At 43.8% G+C, this 6,568-nt stretch overlaps 1 pseudogene; it reads right to left on the bottom strand.

The window, feature by feature from the left end:
• Positions 1–1,194: 1,194 nt before the first annotated feature.
• On the bottom strand, positions 1,195–3,045 carry LOC116637755 (annotated as a pseudogene).
• Positions 3,046–6,568: the final 3,523 nt, after the last annotated feature.

Here is a 6,568-nt window from a genome sequence, read left to right as displayed (position 1 = left end):
AAGGTATGAAAGGATATGTGTGTATGTGTTTGTGTGCGTGTGTGTGGTTATGAAAGTTCAAAGGAGCAAAAGATTAATGTTAATTTAAGGGTAATAGAGAAAACTTTATGAAAAAGGCAGGATTTGATTTGTATTTAGAAGTATACAAAAAATTTCAGTGATGTCTGTAAAGAGGGTACAGAACAAGTCTAGATCTTCCTGGTCCATTATAGCTGGAACAGAGTGCTAATGAAGGTTTTTGACTGACACAAACATAGGAAAAGAAATCCAACTATAAAGCCATCCAAGTAAGGGACAAGATTTTATAATTCTAATGTAGTGAGTGTTCTTTCAAAATAATCTGACTCCCATTCTATTTTTTCCTTGCCAAAGAATACTCCTTTGTCCTGGAACTAAAAAATATTTCTATGTTGAAATAACTTATTCTTAGTGGGATTGAAGTGTTGAAATCTGTCCCAAAATTCATTCCATACATGCAAACAGGTGTGTCCCTCATATATGTGTCTCTATGTGTTTTCATTCATCATTGAAGAAGACCTGATAGAATATTGTCCACAATCCCTTTAGCAGCTTGGATGGAGCAGAATCAAAGTGGCATATGACCAGAAGGGACAGATGTCGCCTCATCTAAACCTATCTGTCAGTAACAGTGTTGGCATGGTGCTGGGTATCATGCTGAGCCCAAGAGGACATCACAGATTGTTACTCTTACTGCTTTCCTGGAAGCAGATACTAAGCATAGCTACTAGTTATTACTGGTACTTTCCCAACAATGTCAGCAGACCTGCCTGAAAAACATTTTTTTTTTTAAGTGGGCTCCATTCCCAGTGTGGAGCTCAACCTGAGGCTTGAACTCACAACCCTGAGATCAAGATCTGAACTGAGATCAAGAGTTGGATGTTTAAGTGACTGAGCCACCCAGGTGCCCCTGAAAAACATGTTTTTGACTGCAGACAGAGCTCTTCATTTATTTGGGATCTAAGTGCCCTCTCCAATAAACTGCAACCAAGTTCCAATGCTCTAGACAATGACCCCAGATAAGGGTTGGGGTCAGGTGGGCAGGGGTCTGGGGCCAAGGCTATAGGAGGAGCTGCACAGCAAACAGAACAAATGGCTAGGACAAGCGTTTGGCCATCACCCTCAACATCCCAACTCCCTGCCCAAGGCCAGGAGCAGAGCAGTGCTGGGGCCTCCTCAGGCCTCTGGGACCCACCCCAGGAGGCCAGTGTTCTCCTGGCTAAGGGCTCGGTAGTCCTCACAGATCTTCTCCAAGTTGCTAAGGGTCTTCTTCCCCATCTCCGACTCGATCTGCTCCTCAAGGTCTCTAACTTCCCACATGATTGTGCCTGTATCCTCCATGGTCTGGATGAGCTGGCTGCAGTTCTCATGCAAGGCAGCTAGATACTTGTATGCCTTCCGAACAGCATCATCCTTCTTGGCATCCTTGAACACGAGCTCATCGGTCACGGCATACGTCCGGTCCAGCTTCCCAAACAGGGAGTTGATTTCCTTCTGAAGCTCATTTGTGTCCAATAAGATCTTAATGATCTCTTCTTTCTGCTTCCGGATGTTGCCCACAGTCTCCAGGATGCGCTGGGTATAGGCCAGCCGGGACACATCTCTAGGCAGGGTCTCCAGCTCTGACACCAGCTGTTTATAGACCTCCTCCTTCCTTTGGGCCTCTTTGGCAGCTCTGGTGCAGTTCCTGGATCTCTGCCAGCCGTCGTGAAGATTCCAGCTTTCTGAAATCCTGGAGCTTTCAGAGGTGGTGGTACTCAGCCAGGAGAGGGACCTGGTGCTTTTCCCACTGACCCGCCAAGTGGAAGACCCGCTGGGCACTACTCTCTACCATGAGCTGCAGCTTGGCTAGGTTGGCAGCCCCGCCAGGCAGCAGCTCCACTGCACGGCTCTTCAGGCGAAGGGCCTGCTCACGCTCCCACATGCTGAGCTCGCTCTGCCAACGCTCGGTCTCCACCTGCACAAGGCTGATTCTCAGGGTCTTCATGTTAACTTCAACCTCTTCAGTGTTGTAGTTCACTCCCTCCAGCTGCTCCCGAAGAGACTCCACCTCCCGAGCTGCCTTCGTGTCCTATTCAGGCTGCTGGGAGGTGGCTGGCACATCAGACACCTGGGCTGCCTGGACCTCAGGCTCCAGATGGAAGGTGAACTTCTCTGAGTGTGTGAAGTGGGAGGCCTTGGAAGCACCAGTCCTGGCCCCAGCACCCCAGGCCTGCAGTAGCTCTCCCAGGTCTCTGGCTTGTTGGGGAGCCCCTAGTCGGCCCCAGGTCTGGCGTAGATGCTCAGCCAGGTGCTTCTGCAGCCGTTGCCGCTAAGCCCGTGTATCCTCCTGGGTGGGATGGCAGGGTGCCCGGTGGACCCAGTCCTCATCCCCAGGGCAGTCCCGGCCTGTGTGCTGGCAAAGCTGGATGGTATGGCATTCAAAGAGTGAGGCCACCCGCCTAGCAGGCTGGGGCACCTGGGTGGGAGCTGGTAGCAGCAGAGGACTCGCCTGGAACTCCCGGGGCTCCCTTCTGGAACTCAACTCAGGCATGACAAGCCTGGTGATGTGGAAAGGTTTCTGGGAGGCTGAGCCCTGGAGGTGCTGTAGCTTGGGAGTGCGAAGGAGGGGTGGCACCCAGGGCAGGGCCAGCTGGTCCTGGATTTGGCTCCTGATGGCCTGGAGAAGGATAGCTGAATCACCTGCAAGCTGATCTGCATCCTTAGAGGCATCAGAGGGGAGACGCTCAGGCAAGAAGAGAAGCAGGTCCCGGAGATCAGGCTCACTGGGGTAGAGGAAGTTCTGATAGCCAAGCTCCAATGAATAGCCCAGGTCCATGCAGGCCTGAGCCAGGAAGCAGTTGGACAGGGCCAGAGGTAGCAGGGGGCTGAGGCCAGAGCCCATGGCAGATTGAGCACACGCAGGCAGTGGACCACAGCTTCTACAACCAACTCAGTGGTGAAGGCTCGCAGAATCTGCACATCTGGAGGAACTGCCGTGCCAGCCTGGCACAGGGAATGGATGAGGATTCGGTCGGCCTCCTCCATGCCGGATCCGGGTTCAGGGTGGGGTGGAGCAAGAGAGGCGCAGCTTTTAAAACCTGAAAAACATTTTTTAGATGAGGATATATTTCCTAGAATATCTACGATCTAGTGTTGTTTTACCAAAATTAACCACTTTGGCTAAAAGAGACCTCTGAGAATTTAAGGAGCCAAATTATCCATATACAAACACGTGTTATCTCACTCAATAATCCTTTAATAGCATGTCCTAGAACAACTACAAAACAATGTTTAATTCTTTCATACCATATTAGCAAATGCAAACCTAAAGGTGGAACCCAGTGCATAACTGTTTTGTAGTATCGAAATCATGTTTAAGACATTGCTGAGTAATCCAGAGATCTGGACTCCTCCAAATGGCAAATATAGCTTTGCTTTGGAATGAATGATAACTATAATCCATTTAATTCACCCAAAATGTTTATTGAAACATTGTCTGACACACTGAGAATACAGTTACAAAAACAAGCAGCAGAAATGTTTCCTTCCTCTTGGGACTTATTTCCAGTGGGAAGATATTAGTAGTAAATAAAACAGGCCAATGAGGAGTAGACCAGAGGGTGATCAAAACTATGGAGTAACAGCAAAGAATGAGGATGGGAATGCAGAGGCAGCAGGGGTGGGTGGGGAGAGGGCAACTGCCATTTCATGTAGGGCTGTCAGGCCAGGCATTCCTGATTAAGTGCCAGGTGAGCAAAAAGCTGAAGGAACTGAGTAATGAAGCCAAATCATTATCTACAGGGACAGCATCACTGGTAGAGGAAACAGCACAATCAAACATCTCAAGATGAGACTATGCTTGGCATGTTCAAGAAATATCGAGAAGATTAGGATGGCCAAAATGGAATGAAAGGGGGGAGAGTTGAAGGAGGTGAGATGAGTGAAGTCGCAAGGGAGCTACTGTATAGAGCTGGCTTTTACTCTGAGTGAGATGGGGGACACCACAGAGGTCAGAGTAAGGAGGGTGTGGTCTGAAAGGACAACTCTGCTTACTGTGTTAACAGACTACAGGTGAGGGTCAGCTCTTAAGCAGGAAGACCAGTCAGAGAGCCATTGCAAAAATCCAAGTGAAAGATGATAGTTTCAGGCAGGTGACTAGGGAGGAACTGGTAAGAATTGGCTAGATTCAAATGTATATATTTTGATGACAAGGATTCACGGTAGATTGCGTATGAGTTATGGTAAAATAGAGGAGTCAAAAGATGGTTCTGTCTTAAGGATGAGGTTCTCATTTGTGGAGATAAAGAATGGGAGAGGAACATCTTTGGAGAAGGGGAAATCACAAATTTTGATTTGAGGCATGTCAAGTGTGAGGTGCCTATTAAACATCAAAATATGTGCATTGGGTAGCCAGGAGGAAAGAAATAGTTACAGTTAAAGAGAGAGTTCATGGCCAGAGATGTAACTTTGCACATTAGCAAAGGGAAGGCACTTAGCGCTCTGAGACTGGATAAGTCATCAAGGGAATGTGTAGAAATAGAAGAGAAAGTGCCAGGGAGAAAAGGAAGAACTCACCAAGTTGAGGGAGAAGCCACAAAGGAATTATGATTACAATATAAATTGTGCAATCACAGTCTTTCTGTTTTAAGAACATAATTCTATTTGTTATTTCCAGTTTGTGTGTCCTGTGACTGTATGGATTACCTTTTTATGTAAACACTACTGATGCCAATGACTCCTGGCTGATTCAATATAGATCCTTAAGCACCTACTGAGTGCAATGCTTTTTATTTTTCCACCAAAGCATTCCTCCACCAGAACACAAAGTTCTTTTTCTCTAGGAATTTTGGACAATGATAAGATAGTAAATAGAGAAAAAGTTTCATGCTTATAGAAAGTTCTTTAATGGCCCAATCTTTGCACTAGCTTAGTGTGCAGTAGATTGTAGGCACACCTCAAAAAGTGAAGCATGAAGACCCAAATGATGGGATAGAAGGAAGGCATATATGAGTTACTGAAGTGAAAAACCAAGATCCTCCCTCTCCATTTCTTCAGCAATATGCTGTGGCATGCCTATTTTTCTCTAGACTCTGGAAATGCTAATTTAATAAATTTACTTTTATTCATTATTGTAATTATAAATTCATGACTGTAATTTTAAAGTCATCTTTTTTCTACCTTCTGCTCCAGTGACATCTGAATGCTATTGATTGTAAATGTCAAATTAAATTTCTAGGCATATTTTCCTTGTGTTGGGATCAATACATAACTTGAAGAGCTCCTTTGATAGGACATTGAAAGTTATTTCTCACCCATGTGACATTTTGGCTCTTTTCCCCCTGAATATTTCAGTTAGATATTGGCAGCTTTCACTTCCTGGATGTTTACAGGGAAATATGGTCTTGCTTTGTAAACCTGAACTTCCAAACTAAAAAAAATAAAAAATAAAAAGAGAGAGATGTGAGACCATGAATCATATGCGTATTAATTTAACTTGAATAAACCCAATACAAGAAAATCCAGATTTACAAAAGCTGATTAAGGTGTCCCAACTCTGTTAATTATTTATTGATTTTTTACAAAAGTATTCTTAGTTTTTTAATTTTCAATAATTCAGTATAGGATTCCTTCAATCATTTAAAAATGCTTTACTTACTGGGTGATGGACACTGGGGAGGGTATGTGTTCTGGTAAGCGCTGTGAATTGTGCAAGACTATTGAATCTCAGATCTGTACCTCTGAAACAAATAATGCAACATATGTTAAGAAAGAAAAAAAAGAAGAAGAATGTAGCAGGAGGGGAAGAATGAAGGGGGGGAAATCGGAGGGGGAGAAGAACCATGAGAGACAATGGACTCTGAAAAACAAACTGAGGGTTCTAGAGGGGAGGGAGTTGGGAGGATGGATTAGCCTGGTGATGGGTATTGAGGAGGGCACGTTCTGCATGGAGCACTGGGTGTTATGCACAAACAATGAATCATGGAACACTATATCTAAAACTAATGATGTAATGTATGGGGATTAACATAACAATAAAAAAATTAAAAAAAAATAAAAAAAATAAAAAATAAAAATGCTTTACTTATAGCTTTTGGTATCTTTTTTGAGTCATAGTTAAAGAAATCTAGAAAAATTGATTTGCTTAAACCATTACTTTCATATTTTAATCATTTTTTCAATCATTAATTTACTCACTCAATTGTAAATTGTATCAACCAGTATAGAAAACAGTATGTAGGTTCAAAAAAGTTAAAAATAGAACTACCATATGATTCAACAACCCTACTTCTGGATAAATACCCAAAGGAAAGGAAATCACTACCTCAAAGAGATATCTTTACTCCCATGTTTATTGTAACATTATTCACAATAGCCAATATATGGAAACAACCTAAGTGTCCATTAATAGATGAATAAAATCCCGACATTTGTGACAACATAGGTAAACCTGGAGGACATTATGCAAAGTGAAATAAACCAGACACAGAAAGACAAATATTGCATCTCACTTATATACGTGGAATTAAACAGAGCTGAATTCATAGCAACACAGAGTAGAGTAGTGGTT

The sequence above is a fragment of the Phoca vitulina genome, unplaced genomic scaffold (assembly GCF_004348235.1).
Source record: "Phoca vitulina isolate PV1807 unplaced genomic scaffold, GSC_HSeal_1.0 scaffold15, whole genome shotgun sequence".
Lineage (NCBI taxonomy): Eukaryota > Metazoa > Chordata > Mammalia > Carnivora > Phocidae > Phoca > Phoca vitulina.
Note: the sequence above shows the minus strand (reverse complement) of the source record. Positions and strands in the feature narration are given on the sequence as shown.